General features: G+C 24.2%; 1 protein-coding gene across 5 annotated transcripts in view; it reads left to right on the forward strand.

The window, feature by feature from the left end:
- The window catches only part of LOC111690275 (homeobox protein 2), a 38,650-nt gene that overhangs the window by 4,181 nt on the left and 16,053 nt on the right, over nt 1–18,416 (forward strand). The window lies entirely within an intron of this gene.

Consider the following 18,416-nt stretch of genomic DNA (forward strand, 5'->3'; position numbering starts at 1 on the left):
TGTTTGTTTTTGTTATAAAATGTATTTACTTTCATATAATTTAGTATTTTTTTTAATATTAATGTATATTACTACTGGGTAGTTTTATTTTTCACTTTTTGTAATAATGCTTACATTTCATAATTCAGCTTTATTTCGTTTCAAATTTTATTTACAACTTTAAGTGTAATTAACGCTAGAAAATTAAAACAGCTTTTGTTTATTTTACTGTCAGTACTTAAATGTTTTATTCATTATTATATTTTTTAAACTAATTTTAATAATACATACGTATAAATTTTCCGTTTCAAATGAAAGTTGAAAATAAAATATTTACATTTTATAATCAAAGATATTCGTGGTTATTTGATAAAAAATATGTATCTGAAACGTGTTGATTTTATTGAATATTTCTTTTTAAATTTACCCATTTTTATACAACATAAAATTTTTATTTTCATTTGTATAATGCATATTATAACAAGAAAACAAAGATATGCAAATATATTTTTATAACTTAAGAGTTATGCCATTTTTATTTAATTTCAAAATTTGTTTGAATACAAAATTAGATGGTATTATAAATATTTAATAAAATATGCAAGCTAGTTAAATTAATTTCAAAATTGGGAAAGTGTCAATTTAAGACAAATTTTAATTAAAAATTATAGGCATTATCCGTCACAAATATAGTTTACAATTCCATTTTACTTTCTTCATTTTAATATTAGTTAAAGTCTATTTGCCATTATTTTCTCTTCTTTTTTTATAAATTTATTTCAAGTTTATAAAGTACATAAAAACGATTATATAATTTTGTATATAAAATTAAATCTCAACAAAAATTATTTTTTTTACTAAGAACATTTATTCATATAATTATATATTTCTGGGTAATTCTGTTAAATAAATAGTCGTACATTTAATACACATATATAATAAATATGTGTAAGTAAAGTAAATCCTTTGTTTAAAAAGAACCTATTATATGATTTTTTTCTTTCTATATTTTCTTACCCTTTTTTTGGTTTTATGTTTGCCTCTTTTATTCTTTCTTATTAACACTGAGGCATATTTCATTAGACTTCAGCAAAATTATGAGAAGAACATCCTCTATTATGCCTTTGTTTTCAGTAAGTTAACTAATATTTTTACTTTGCTCTTTGACCTTTAATCTACTCTTTAAGCTCTGCTTTTTGATCGAATCTTTATTAATCTCATGGCCCTATTTCCACTAAGTTGAAACTAATATACATATACATATATATTTTCGCATGAAACATATTAGCGTATGAGGAATATTGATCAATCGTAAAACGTATACTCCAAAGAGAAAAATTGTGATCATGTTATTAAATTATTATTTTTAACTTAACAGTAATACTTTTTCAAAGTAATATTTAATTGTAATTTTAAAATTATGACACCAGAGAGACAATAATTTCTCTGTAAAGTATGAAACATATGGACATGATGACAATCCCTTAATTTTAACTTTAGGGAGTTTATATTGTAATTGGTTTTAAAAAGAAATAGTTCTTTTGTTCTAGTAATATTTCTTTTCCTTTCTTTTTTTTTGTATTTTCCACACATTTCCATTTCGATTTAAGTTAAAATGCTCTTTTTAATGAAATTTGTGTCAAATTTTTTCTCACTGCATATTTTGCTAGCAGTCTAATGTATTTACAATGTGTACATATTTACTTACATTTTTTTACTCTTGTTTATTTTTTGTCAATCTCTTATTACAACATACAACAAACAATAACGAATTGTGGCTCTTGGCACCATCAATTGAGTGCTGAAAGCTTCCAAAAAAAAACCGTATTGAGTAAATTCGAAACAAAGCAAAAAGTAACAAAAAAAAAAAAAAAAACTTCAACCAATTGCGAGCAAAAAAATTGAACTGTTTTATGTTTACAAAATGTACACTATAGAAAATATATGAATATAAGCAAAAATCAACTAAGTCGAATTAAGAACAAATGTAATAGTTTGGTTTATATTTTTTCTATTATTTTTTAACAAATGATATTGAAACTGTTTGAAATATGAAACTGACCATTTAAAATCACATGCACATAAAAAGAATCGGGTCATTTTAAGATGTTATAAAACTATTTCAATAATTTCATAATTCGACATACATAGCTTCTATATAATGCTTTTTAAAGTCAATATCGAAGTAAAAGTCAGTACAAAGATCGATTATATGTTAAGAAATCATATTATAGAATTTCCTAATAATCTAATCCATAAAATAGATTTAAGGTATAATTGCTTAATAGCACAGATACCTACACAGCTATACATGTGTTTTTGTATGTTTACATATTCTCTTATGTATTTCACATTAAAACTCCTTTGTTCATGTATACATAGATACTTAAATTTGCCCACATTGAAATTATCAATAGCAACATTATATACTTTATTCAGTCTTCAGACAGACAGATCCTTAAAATTTGCTTTTATTTTCGAAACCTTTTAAAAATATTTAAAGGCTAATTGAATTAAACGAATCTAGGTTTAAGGAATAAAAATCCATTGTATTTATTACTCAAAATTGTAATCTTGTGAAAAATTATAAATTTAAAGAAAATTAATATATTCTTAAAAACTTTTGTACGAACGTATTTTTCATTAAAATTTTCATTGTTGACAACACTTAAAGAAATTTCCCAGTAAAATTTTTTCAAATTTTGGTAACGAGTATTGAAGGTAATAAGTTGTCGATATCAATACCATAAATTATTTTTTTAATATAATTTATAGTCAGTCGTCTATAGCGTATGTCCAATAAGGAATTAGATAATGTTTCTAACCGTTGTCGATAAAATTATTTTTTAAGGGCGCATTGATTCGTTTTATAGAATACTTATGGTACGTTCAGATTAATAAATATTTGACGATAGAAATGTAACCACTAAATTAAGCAAATGTCAATTTGATTTTACAGACTTTTTGTAAAAAATTCATTAAATAATTATTTATTTATTTTATATAGTTTTAAATTTTTTTATTAAACTTTTAAATAAACATATTTTTACACTTTAATATAAAACGTAATTTAAAAAAATGAAATATTTGTGAAATAATTTATTTGAAAAACTATTTAATAAAATTATTTAGCATGTAAAGGGGATAGACTTAAAGGCAGACATTCAAAGCGACAGTTAAGAATTGGAGGCAGTATGAGTTTATTTATTGTGTCTAACTCTATGGGGACACGCAGTCATGTTTATTATTTTTCTTTTTTTTTTTTGTAGACATAGTAAATAACAGGAGTTATTTCTAGACCCAGTAATCGTTCGTTGTCCTTCCAATCAATGTTTACTGTGTATATGTATGGTAACGTATGTGTAAGTCCGCTTGGCAGCTGGTGTTTTTGTTTTTTAAATTTATTTTGCATATGGGCATATATTTACACTTACATACATATACATATGTATGTATTTATATACATACTATACATGGATTTTTATATACCCGTTTACTTTGTTGTTCATTTTCATTTGTATAAGTTTTTTTTGCGTTTTTAACGTTGTGACTCTGGGAGGTTTTGCTTTTGGAATTGGATGGAGGTCTCTTTTATTGTTTGTTTCATTTTCTGTTTCCTACTGTTGTTATCCATTAACTCCTTTGTAGTTTATTGTGTTTTTTTTCTCTAAAATACTGGGGGATTGTGTTAAGTTTACTCTGTCGTATAATTTGTGTATTAAATACAAAATTTAAAATTAAGCAAATACAACTGCTAGACGAACATATGTATAGTATGTAAGTAAATGTAAACATAACGTTGCCTGAAATGTAAAAAGCTGCAACAAAAAGTAGTTTAAGGAAAGTTTTTGAATTATTATTGATATTTGTTTTTATTTATTATTTATTTACTAATTTTTATCTGCCAGCATTTTTTTTATTAAAAACAGCCTAAAGTTTTTTTTGTTTACAACACCGCCAAAATTTATGTAGTTTTTCTTGTTCGAATTTCGACAAACAGTTTTTCTTGTTTATTTTGGCTGTCGAAACTTATAACTTGGATTAAGTCCAACTGTGAGTGGGCTATGGTAAAAAACAAAGGTACTATAGTTAATTTGTTTGCCAAATAGTACACTAATCTATTTGTTTTTTCTTCTTCTTTGAAATATTTAACTATGCGAAAGTAACTGCCAACATTGTACATCCTTAAATATTGCCAGAAAATATATGTTCATATATTTTTTAAATTTAAATTATTTATTTAAACAAATAATCATACTTGATTTATAAAACCCGTTTAGTAGGATTTTAGTTTTATTTTGTAATTTGTTTGTTGCAATATTCTATTGTAAAGATAGAAAATTTTCGTGTTTGGCTGCCAAATATGTGTTTGTTTTTACATAATTTTAAAAAATTAATATATAAGCGTGTTTAGTCAAAGCCAATAAATAATTTAAATATTTTAATTAGGTATTATTTCATAGTAATTTATTCACAATTAGTTTAGTACTTAAACAAGTGCGCTTTTCCAGAATAGGTTTCTACAAACACATTTTTAATTCATTTTCAGCAATTACGAAATTGTACTAGTAAATATACTATTTAAAGGAATAGTTGGAAGACAATTTCGTAAAATAGTTTTTGACTTCATAATATACTAGTATATAGACCAGTCAGTAATATACCAGTCCCGAGACTAGAAAAACAAGAAAAAAGTTCTTAAAATAATATATGGACTAATTTTTTGTCTAGTCCTTTGACTAGTCCTAGGATAAACAATAAATTAGTTTCTAGACTAATCTAGTTAATAGGCTGATCTCTAAACTAGCAAATATACTAGGGCCTAAATTTAGAAATAGATAAGTCTTATAGTAATCAATAGACTGTCCCTAGACTATTAAATAGTCTATAGACTAGTAAATAGTCTATGGACTAGTAAATAGTCTATAGACTAGTAAATTGTCTATAGACTAGTAAATAGTCTATAAATAGAGTAAATAGAGTAATCAATAGATTAGTTCATAAACAAGATCTTAGATTAGTTGTTATGCTAGTTCATACCGTGACTAATCATAGGCTAGTCCAAAGACTTGTCTAATACCTGGACAAATGCACTTTAAACTAGTTAAACAATTCCTTAGTTTATAGATTAGACAATAGAAAAGTCATCAGTGTAGTCAATAGGCCATAGACTAAATAGTGCCCAGACCAGTAAATACACCACTTAGTACCAAGACTAATCAATAAACAAGTCCTTCGACTAGTAAAATAATACAAACTTTAAGCTTAAAACGTACTATTTTGGTAAAAGTACTATTTCCAAATTAAAATGTACGCATTAAAAATATGCATTAAAGAAGGATCGAATAAGTTGATTCATTGACAAATGATTTAAAGTTTTTCAATTTTTTTTCTTATATTAACTAAGAATTTTAACCCTCTAATAAACGAGCTCAAAACAATGAAATAATTTTGATCAATAAAAATTAAATTTAATTCTTCTTTTCTTTGTTTAACAAATAATTTTTTTCTTTAAATTTTATCAATATGAATATTTCTTTTTTGTGTAATCTTATCATTTATTAAAGCCCCACAATATGTATGTACATACAAATCGGTTTCAGTTTTCTGATAATGCAAAAGGGTAATGTGCTTTACTTACATTGTAATGTCAGTGACATTTTTTTATCGTTTCAATATTACAAAATCATATCTTGTAAATTCATTCGAATATTCCAACATGCGGACAATTTAGTGATAAATTACAAATTTTTTTTATTTGTTTTCGATGAATTATTTAGATTAACAACCAATACAAACAAATATTTGTATACATACATACATATATATGTATTTTTTTATATTTGTAAATATAAACAGTAAATATGTATGTATAATGTAGATTATTAAGTAAATAAACTATGGAATTACTAGTATTTATCAATGTTTTGTAATATTGACTTTATATTTAGTTCAAATAAATATAAATATATATTTACAATAACTGTTATCACCATCAAATGTAGGAATGTCGCATATAACACGTAATTCTTTAATGACTTCAAAATTTTGTTTTGTGTACTTTTTAGATAAAGAACTATATTTATTTAGAATAGATATGATAGTATTTCGATAACAGGGGGATTAAATTTTATTAATTAAATACAATTGTTATAGACTTTTCGTATACTCTTACATATACGAAATAACTCTCTCACATCTACGAGTTCCGTGTGAATTCGACTCTCTTATGAGAAATTTAAAATTTGTGAAAACACTCAAATGTTTTTAAAGATCGTACGCGAAATTGCAGTTATCAACAAAAAAAAAAAACTTCAATTTTTAAAAATACTTTAAAATTGTAATTTTTTATAAAACTCTGTGTTACTAACACATATTTAGAGTTAGGTACTTTTTCACTAACACATGCTTAGAATTAAGTACTCCTGTCAAAAAGTCGGACTACTTTTTGTTCTTTGTTTAAAATATTTTGAGAATTAATTGTCATTTAATTCTTAAAAGTCAACAGGTGATTTTTTATTGTGTCATTTTTGATTTGATGTTTTCATCGCTAGTGTCAAAATTAAAAATGTTTTTGTCAATATTTATACATACATATAGATTGTCTTTTGGCAAATTGTATAGAAATAACAAAAATATTTCTTAATTGTTTTTTAAAAGTTTTTCTTTTACGTATGTTGAAATGTATTATTTCTTTTTTATATATTTAAATAAATATTTCAAAACATCGGGTTCTCAAACGTGTCACTATATACACGTGTAGTGTTTTTTTTCAAACTTATATAAATACACATATGTATGTGTATCTATATGTATGATATGTATACATTGGCCTGTTGTTTGATATTTAAAATGCGTGTGGTTCTGCTTTGTTAGTGTGATATATGGTTGGTCACGCTATGGTGGTGATTGACTATTTAATGTAAAAGTTGGTTATAAAATTATTGCCAAGATGTTACCATAGCAATCGTTACAATAACAAAACCTTTTTTTTACACTCACAAAAAATGCAATTTACACTAATATAACATGTACAAATTTCTCTTTTGATATGAAACTGAATCCTTAAAAATATTAAAGAAACTACTTCGTAGATTTGCAAAGACCCTTTTTATTAGGGAATCTTTTGTTATTTTACAAATTTAAAACTGTAATGTAAATACTTAGTAAAATTTAAATTTCGTTTAACAATTTAAAAGTTTAATTTAAATAAAATCGATCATTTCTAGTTTATTTTAGAATATAGTGGTTCTAAATGCGGGGGTGTTCGATCAATGCTAAAAAAAATTATAAGATTTTTATTAAGGAAATCATAAATATATATTTTTTTATACATATATACATATATCCGTGTATTTACCCCAAAAACAAGTAAATTTCTCTTTATGTCGATCACTGATCTTCGTTATTTTAAACACTCTTTTTTACTTTTCTCAAAGGAGTATTGACCCCACAACTTTACTATGTGTGAAATATTATATCCATATGTTTATTTAATGTATTATATGCAAGTGTGTATGTGCACATATGCATATTTAAACTTGTTTATATCCTTTACAATTTATCCCTTTTTCTTTGTGCCGAAAGGGCCTTATAATAATCGTACTAAAATTTAATAACTACAGGGGGTCCTGTTTCAACAGTTATGCAGTACATTACACTTTCCCTCTTGGTTATATATAGTATAAGAGTAGAAAAGAAAAACGAAAAACAGATGTTTAGCTGTATCATTTTACTTCTTAGTAAAAAAAAACTTATTCATCCTACATAAAGTTACAACTATATAAGCAGAAGCTTAAATTTAAATTAAGGATACAAAATGTTTAACAATTTAAATTATTTGCTGTACTATATGTTGAAAGGAGTATAAAGCAGAGATGCAGGTTAAAAAAAACTATAATTATTTAAAAGATTTTGGCCAAAGCTAATCCAATCAGTTAATATTCGACACTTGAAGAACTTTTTAGAAATGCACTGCAAAAAAAACTTGCTTTTCTAATGCTTTACATCATTAGATCCTTGCTGATAAATACTTTTTAAGGGATTTAACCGTGCCGAATCCAAATTAGAGAATAAATTATTTTCCCATCTTGTATTCATGATATAGTTGTCAAATTTTCATTATTTTTTCATTACAAAATTTGTTATATTAATTACTTTGATTTTTTATTAAAAATATGGTCAATATATTTTCAAATTTATAAGCTTATATAAAATCGATTTTTTTTTCTTTAGCAATTTTTTGCTATTTAAGACCGACCTTCAATTACAAGCACACAATTCAGTCATACATAATTTAACAAATATTTTTGTAATAATATTGATCAATTCATGTACAAATGAATTTGTTAATTATGACTTTATATTAAATCCTCTTTAAGCAAAACATAAAAAAAATTTGTTAGTTTTTGCAATTAAAGTCAAAGTAATTTACAAAGTAATTAAGTCTTACGAGAGTATTTGCGAATAAACATTTTTTTTAACGTTTTTTTCAACGTGTTTTTATTTGCCTTTGTATTTAATATATTTTTTTAATATTCTAAATATATTTGTATGATGACATTGTTTTCTATTTTTATATAAATACATACTGTTAAATTAACAGATTTTTAAACAACGGGTTTGTGTCATCGTTTTTATAATCAACATTATCATCATCATCATCATTATAATCATAATAATGATAATCTGCACTTAAAAGTTAACCAGGTTTTAAATGTTTTAGAAATTAAAAATTTTGAAAAAAAACACACACAATTCAAACAAGCCATTATTAATTAAGTTTTAATAATAATAATGACAATAATATTGTTGTTCATATAAAATACAAATATTGAACAAATGATTTAAATAAAAAAAATGACATATTTATTTTACATGTATACATATGTATGTGCCTGATTTCGACCCTGAATAAGCTTTAAGTACATAATACTTAATATTAAGTGTGAATTTTGCAAATTACTTTTCAATATTTATTAAGATATTTAGTTACAAATATTTCAAAAAACTACAGCATTATTTACTTAAAAGGTGTTGATTTTAGTTAGTTACTTTTACTTGGCTTTAATAACGTTGATTTGTTGTAGTGTAGAGTGTTGATTTCCATCACTAAAACCAAATTTCACTTTCATTTCAATATGATTTTGTTTAACTGCCAACTTTAGTAAATCATTTTTTTCTTTTTTTTTGTAAAAAAAAACTACTTAAAATGCTATTTGCCAAACTGAAAATAAAAAAATAACAAAAAAAACCTCACTAAAATACACAAAATCAAGTTAATTTCACAGAGCAAAAACCCCCCAAAAAACTAAAATTGAAACAAAATGAAAAAAAGTTCAAAATTCAAGTTATTCTCGAAGTGTTTACACCCATAAAACGTTTAAAACAGATGAAGAAAACAAAAAACTTTCGCTAGTTAACTTATGAAAAAAATAGTAATTTTAATTTGGTTATCTACCTATGGGCGCTGATTCTTTGTTTTAAACTTCTTCAAAATTGAAATTTTTAATAGCTCAACTCCACAAACCCATTATTCTTTCCTTCATTTGTTTAGCTTGACCTTAAATTTTTTTGGAAACGGAAAATTAAATATTTGTTACGCTTTTGATTCAAGTTCTTTTTTTGCTGTGTTGTTAAACTTGCTGCTATATTTAAATATAATGTTTTAAATTTAGAATTTATACACGTTTTATGGTAAATGAAGCGCTTACATGAATTGTAAATGATATAATCAATACAATTCAACATTAAGTTTTGTTTTATTTCCCATAACTAATGTCTGAGCTGTTGCTTTTGTGGAGAAATTGTATTCAAGTTATTGATTACAGTGTTGTCTTTTCATTAAGATGATTTTCTTTAAAACACGTGTTTCTATAAAATACTTAAATTTACCTTCATTACATCATCCCAAGGCGAATTGATTAAAAGGTGAAGTCATTTAAACAGCTGACGGGTTTTTAGTTCATAACAATCTCCAGATGTTGGATATAAAACAAAACCTTAAACTTAAAACTTATAACTAAATAAATGTATCGAATTCATCACATTTTTCTTAATTTTCATACATAAAACTCTCTCATCTTCCCATACTGAATTCGCCCTGGGCGCTGTTATTTAAAAATTCGTAGCACTTTATGAATTATCACTAAAGTTACTCTTGTATATATTCGTCTTGAAAGCAAATTCATTATGAAGTGAAAACTTATCTATCAAGGCGAATATACTATAAGGTGATGTCATTTCATTTTGCGGCGAATTCATGAAATTTTTTTATATATGTAATTTGACAGCTTTGGGTTTGAGAGAGAATTTTTTATTTATATGGAGTTTGACAGCTTCGGGCTAAATTTCCGTGGACAAAAAAACAATTAGCTGTTGAAATGACTTCACCTTATTAGTTTCGCCATGTTATTTATTCATATTTATTTATAATAACTTTTATAAATTAATTATAAAAATTATTATGAATTTGCCTCACTTGAGATCAGCTGATATAGATTCGTTTTTAAGGAATTCACAGATCAGAATACTGAAATAGGTTTCCGTCTTTACTATTATAAAATAAACCCGACACTAAGGTTTTGGAAAGATATGATTTCACACTACTGAAATCTGTAGCCCTACGAAAAGACGCTATTGTATTATGTTCTGAAACTGTCACTAGGCTGGCATTTATCACTGTGGCATTGACCAAACATCGAAGTTTTCCAGTCGAAAATTTTAAACACTCTATCCCAAAGAAGCTTGGCTTTTTTGTACTCGATAGAAAATGTAAGATATTTTGTTTATCCAGAAAAAAATCAAATCCCTTGTTCATAATATAGAAATATCCCGTGTGCAAAAGTTATTAGCTCTTTCGTTTAGCGCCAACTATGGATTCCCCTGATTATTAATATTATAGAATATTTTATTTCGTATTAACTTATTATAAAATATACATATAAATCAATTTATATGTGCTTTTTTTATTGATAAATTAAGTAGGCTAAATAGAAACATAACTATTATGAAGTTTTATGGATTTAAACCCATTTAGCATTTAAACTATTAATTTAAAAGTTAAAATTTTAAAATAAAATTAGCGAATCTTTTAATATAAACAAATGATTTATTTTAAACATAAAATGCTTTCAAAAGATGATTGCATACAACTAACTAGTGTAGTTTTGTTTTAAACCTCGATTAAGGTTAATTTTTAAGTGTCAAATTAATAATGCTTGACATTTAAACTTGTGTTATTTATGTTTTGAATGCACTTTGTTTTGAATTAATTTGACCAGTAGTTGATAACATTTTGACATTTGATATCTCAACTACATTTATTATACACAAATTCAATGTTATTTGTTTGTATTAAATAAGCTAAAACTTTTAATAATTGTTGAGTGTAATTTAAATACTTAAGGCTACGGAATTGCAACTCTTTTGTACAGAAAAAAAAAACTGTCAAATAGTTGTCAACATAAGACAAGTTTTAGTTTGGGTCATTGTTTTGTAAGCAAGAAAAAAAAAAATAAAACGTGTAAACTATTATTTAATATTTTTCTAATACACGTTATTTTTAAGTCATTATCATAAATTTGTAAAATAAAACTAGTTTTATTTTGTTATACTATGTTATGTTATTACAAATTATTAAGTTATTTTTTTATAAATTTACCATCGAGCTGTTTAGTGTTTGAAGCATGAAATTTTGTCAGCATGTGTCTATTTGGCTAAAATAAATTATTATATACATATTTTTATTATTATAAAAATAAATAACAAACAATATATATATATAGATAAATTAATATTAGCAAACGACCCTGAGATGAGTTTTCAAAGTCTAGATGATATTTGTATATATGTATCTTCATTGTATTGAGAATTTCTATCATAACCCCAACAAATGACCAAACATTTTCGTATTGGAATTCTCATATAATTTTTTTTATTCTTGATTGTTGCGCACAAAACAGAAATAAAACAAGACAAAAAAATAGTTCATTAAACTTGACACAAGTTTGTTCATATAAAATGTTTTAATTTAAAAAAATCAGAAAAAATATACGCTTAAAGAAATATGAAGGTTCATTTAATATATTACAATAATATTATATTATACTTTAAAGCAGAGAGGCATTCATTTGAGGTCGTAAATCAGCTGTTTTATGTAAACATTTCGGAATGTCTTCAACAATTCAAGCAAATACCAAAAATGATAATGACTGAATTTTTAGCTTTTAAAAGTATTTATGTGACGACCACTGCTCAAAAAGTAAAATTTTGCTCAGTGTACTTTGATTTATGTTTTTTTTTTAACTAAACGCTGTTAAAAATTTAAATTGAAAAACTTGTTTTCGGGGAAGACTTTAACAGCTGAAGTATGAAGTAATATTATGTATTTCGTATTCAATAAAATTAATAATAATAACAAAAATTTGATTAATAGTGATTATAATTAAAACAAATACACACAAAAAAAAATTACAAAATAAAAACAATTCTTAATCAATTCTATGCAAACGAGTTATACTGAACTAACATTATTTTAATTACTCATACATATTTACATACATATGTAAGTATGTATTCATAAAGGTAAATTTTAAAATATATCACTATTTTTAAGTTTATTTTTCTTGTACAAAATAATATTGCTTTTTATGTCTTCATTTGAAATTAATAAAATTTAAATTATTTACTATTAATTAATCAATGTTTTATATTAGTATCATCAATTCTTGTTTTTGTCTTTCTTTCCTTCTATTTTGTTTATTTATTTTTATCTAATTTTAGATTGTTCTTTTTTTTTTGTTATATATTTTAGTTGGTGGTTTTGGTAAATGTTTTCTTTTGCAACGTGCAGCATATAATCTCTAATCTTTAAGTATTTTGCATTTAAATTAAAAAAAAAAAAAATACGAAACAAAACAAAAATTAAACAAACATTTTGAAACAAAGCCAATCTAATGTTGTATTTTATAAATGTCTGCTCTATTAAAAAATAGTAAAACAAAAACAAATATTACATACTACTTATGTGTTCTGTACTATAAAAAAAAACAAATTACAGTCAGCGAAATTTGATTAAGGGCTTAAGTTATCAGATTTATTGAGTTCAAACTTGTTTCTTTACATTTTTTTATGATATGGATACTATTTCAAAAGCTAAGGCTCGAATCCACGGTGCTGGAAGGGAAAAAATTTTTAAATTTTAAGTCCCAGATTCGACTTAAATATTTTTAGGTGAGCAGGATCCCTGATATAATGCAACATGCTTAAGGGCGCTTTACACGATCACACTTTTTGTGCTGAAAAGTAAAATGAAACTCCAACCGTAGAACCAAAAAAAGAGAATTAAAGTCGGAAGATTTATATTTATTGTGTTTAAACGATTGGTATAAAACAATAACAATATTAGATGGAAATAGCTGTTTAATTTTTTTTGAATGTGTTTACATAAAATACATCCCTGATTAGGTATTGCTTTCAGATGATCTTGTCCGATCTCTTCTTAACAAAATTTTGACAGATCATATTACTTGTGTGTGAATTAAAAATTTTCCACTCAATGTGTGATAAGAATTACATATTGCGTTTAGACGATCCCATCTGATATCTTCTACACAAAATTTTGACAATTATATTACTTGAGTGAAGGTGGCTTTACATTTTTAATCATTTCAAAAATTGAAGAGAGCTATACGACTGTCAAATTTTCCTTCCGTATTTTCTCTCAATGTGTGATGAGATTCTCATCATTAGAATTACATATTGCGTTTAGACGATCTCATACGATCTCATCTACACAAAGTTTTAACAAATTATATTACTTGTGTGCTGGTGTGAAGGTGACTTTACCTTATTAATCATTACAAAAAATTAAGTGAACCATACAACTGTGATGGCTTAATTACATATTACATTTAGATTATCCCTCCCATTCTCTTCTAGACAGTATTTTGACAGATTATATCACTTGTGGTATAATGTAAAAGTAGCTTTAGTGGCATGAATCAATTACTTATTCTTGCGGAACTTTTGCTCTACGACAGTTAATATAAGTTATGATCTCTTGGGTACAACTTAATTGCGATATCGACTTAATTTTTTTGGCAGTTTTTTTTTTAATAAAAAATATATGAAGATAGTACTGAGTAAATATGAATCTAAAAAAGAAATATATATTCAGATACTGATTAACAGATGTTAATAGATTTTTAGAAAGACAATTAAAAATTTAAATTTAAACAAGCAACAGTGGAAATCAAAAGGCTTCTAAATTGTTCACTTTAGTTATGCAAAAAAGGGCACCATTGGGTCTAAAAATTAGGAAATATTAAAAACAAAAACTAAAAATACAAAACATATTAGACATTTAATTAACCTTTATCAAACATTCGCTGACTGTTAATTTGTTATTAATTATTTATACACCCCAAATATTAAAAAAAGACAAAAGATATTTTTTTATTAATATGTTGTTATAAATTCCATTTTGATAATAAAACATAAATAAAATATAAATATAAATAATCGTATAAATATACTACAATCACCCATTTATATTGCATCTCATAATAAATTATTACAAATATTGAAATAAAATACAAATATTGTAAAATGTTTTATTTATTATTCATATGTAAACGAATTAAAATGAGCTCCTATTATCACTACTACAGCTATAACTACTACTACTACTTGTAATTGTATTTGTACTACTACTACATACACCACCCACCACCACTACTACTACTACCACCACCACCACTACAACCACCTGTAGTAAACTACATACCTAAACTTAAACTTAAAAAATAATAATTCTAATATTTATTTAAAAAAAAAAATCAATTAATAATCCAATGAAAACCGGCTGTTTTACCTTATTTGTATAAAAAGCATACATTCTATTATTATTATTTTTTTTTTTCAAAAATTTAACCATATATTTATTTAATTTTCTTTAATACAAAAATATAAGAAAACCAAGTAGTATTTAAGCATTTTATTGTATAAATACAACAAATATCAATTAATTCAAATAATTTTAATTACATTTTTTACTTCTTTTGAAACTTATTATTTCTTTTACTTACATACAAAATAACATTAACGTATAATTAAAAAAAAAGAAACAAAGTCAACTTTTTTGTAAACATTTTGTCTAATGGCTCATTAAATAATATCTCGCACATTTTTATTTAACAAATTTTTTTAGTTTTCATTTTTTTCTTTATTTAGTGGTTTGACATTTAAAATAGATTGTTTGTTTGCGTTTACACTGAAAGAAAATTTCGACATTGAACTAAATTTGGAATTGAGTGTGTTTGTGTCAAGGAAAAATTTCTAGTGCTGTTATGTTAAGAGATTTAAATGTATTATATCAACGATAAACAAAGGGGGGTTGCGTTATTCTCAGCAATATTGTAAGAAGATATTTCCGAAGAGTTCCAAAGTAATAAGTAATTGCTTTTAAGTCAAATAGTTAATTACAAAAACAAAGTAAAGTTAAACAAAGAGTTTATGATCTTCTCAAATTCCATCGCTTAATATTTCCACAAGTATCGGTTTTAGACCCAGGTTCTTCATTGCATTCTAAAAAAAGTTGAAAAGAAATGGCATAACCTAGAGGTCTATTTTTTTCACCACTATTTTCTTTATTGATGCAGTTTGGTTGGTAACATTTAAATAATATCGGTTCATATTTTGCTGAGGGTTATATTGATTTCATCATTATTATAAAAATGGTCATAGACCCCAAAGAGTTATATTCTGTATCTGTAATATATTTAAGCCACATTAGTCTGTTCAAAAAACTCGATAGAATCCACTAGAGAGGATCTGAAGAGCCGAAATTTTCCACAAATATACTCTATTGATACAGTATGCTTGGTATTGGTTAATATCGGTCTATAATAGCCACCATATAAGGTCTCCTTAAGAAAAAGTTTAGAAATGGCAAACACCCTTTTACGGAAAATTAAGGAATCAAGAGAAATTCTACAAAAATTCGTTAATTCAAAAAATTCAAATATCTCATAGAAAGAAGAACTATTAACAGATTTTAAACTTTTCTCTTAAAGTTGACAGATAGGACTTTTAGGTGTCAAAAGTAATTTACAATAAATAAAGTTGTTTTCACGCTGTTATAACGCCTCAAATGTGGAGAAACTTTTGACGAATATATTTTGGAAATTTTATATCATTCTAATTTAGTTCTTTAAAAAGTATATATAAGTTTCTATTCGCTTTTATTCAAATTTTGATGACCTGTGTTATTATCTTAGAAATTTGTCTTTCTTTTCTTTCAGTGTTAGCCTCTTTCTATCAGCACTTTTTCTCTCTGTGTATAATTGATAATTTGTATTTAATTGTTCATAATCTAAAGCAAAAATTAACATACAAAAATAATAAAAATAACTTTTTTAGTTTTCATTAAAAACAAATTTAACAAACAAATTATTTTTGTACATTTTCATCATTGGCTGTCTAACGTTCATACATAATAAATAATATTACACCAAACAAAAAATAATAATAATAAATGTTTATTTTACCAAACTAAAAAAAAACTTAATAATATTTGAATAAAATATATAAAAAAACAATTAAGAGATAAAACAAACTAATTATATTGTAATATTACATACATACATTTTACTATTTATTTGATTTACATATTTTTGTTCATAACTCTGCTGTTTTTGTAGTAAATTAATTTGAAAAAAATGAGCTGTAGAATAAAACTAATTTAGTTTTTAGTATAAAACAAAATGGGGTTCTATTTGTTATAAAATTACTTACTTATTTACTTACTTAATATGTTTATATTATTTCTTATAATTTAGCTTTTATTAAATAACCATTAAATTAATTAAAACTGTGATTTAGTTAAAAAAATTAAATTTAATATACAAACGCTTTACATGATAAAATCATAAATCGAAAAAAAACCCAGTATTAAAACACTCATAATAATTAATATTAATAATATATAATATTTATATATAAAAACTCTCGTACCCATACTACATATACATACACACTTTTTATATTAAAAAAAAAAAAATAATTACAAAACACTAAAAAAATCAGTACTTTCAATTAAATCACATTCTTTCTCTCTTTGCGTGTGTGTGTGTGTTTTTTAAGAAATATTATTATTAATAATTTTCCTTAACATTTTCCCTTGTTTTGTTTACTATTAACAAAATTGTGTTGGGTCAATTAAACTAATATTGCTTTTGAAGAGAGACAAATTAAAAGTACTCTTTTTTTGTCAGTGTTTTTTACTCTTTTTTTACATACATACTTATATATCTTATTACATACTTATTAATAATATTTATTATTATAGCAAATTGTACTTTTTTGTATTTGTTTGTATTTTTACCATTATTATTATTACCATTTTACTACATTTATATTTATTAAGCTTAATGTTAAAAAACAAAAAATATATAAAGAAATCTTTATGGTTGAAATAAATTATTAATAAATTTTTTACAAATAAAAACCATAAATTTTTTTGGTTGTTTTACTTTTCTTTTACGAATGTTGTTGCTACTTTCTCTCTAAATAAATATGTGTTTGTGTCAAATTTGCTCCTCTTTTCCTTTTTTTTTTACTCTCCACAACTACTACCTACCACTACATAATTAGTACATAAATATTTACTTGTTTGCCTCTATAACCAAAAATGATTAACTCCATTTTTCTGAAAATTAGGAAATAATATAACTATAGTTTACTTAATATTTTATATATTTATTAAAATATAATTATTTTTAACAAATTCATTATTGGAGTTAATCATTTTGTTAAATGAGTCATTCACTTAAAGGTCATTTGTCATTTTATTCGTTATTCTTAAAAATATAATTTTTTCTTATTTTCCTTTAAAAAAAACTATATAGAAATTTTTTGCAGTTTTTTTATTTATGTTTGATTTCTTTCTTTTTTTCTATTCTATTGTATTTCTTTTCGTCCTGGTGGTTAAATTTAAACATAAAAAATTATATTTTTTATTTTTTCTATATATTAAACTTGCACGCAATTCATTACAAATTTCATTAGTTGTGTTTCTTTTTACATTTTTATTTTGGAAAATAGTTTTATGATTTAAATAAAAATGCAACTTTAACAAATGTAAATGTAAGTATAAATTGTAATTGTGATGATTATTTGCTTATAATTTGCATGTTCATTTTATAAAAAAAACACCCAAAATGTGTTGGTTGGAAACATTTTTAATGGTATTCTTAGTCGTACATTAAACAAACCAAAAAAAAAATACTTTAAGGGATGTAAATATAAGATAGAATTATGTATTTTGAGCCAAAATTTTGTTTCATAAAATTCCATTTTTCTTTCATTTTTCTGTTTCTATTCCATAATATGCTTGGCACAAAAGGTTGCTTGCTTAATGTAATAAATAGAAATAT

The sequence above is a fragment of the Lucilia cuprina genome, chromosome 4 (assembly GCF_022045245.1).
Source record: "Lucilia cuprina isolate Lc7/37 chromosome 4, ASM2204524v1, whole genome shotgun sequence".
NCBI lineage: Eukaryota > Metazoa > Arthropoda > Insecta > Diptera > Calliphoridae > Lucilia > Lucilia cuprina.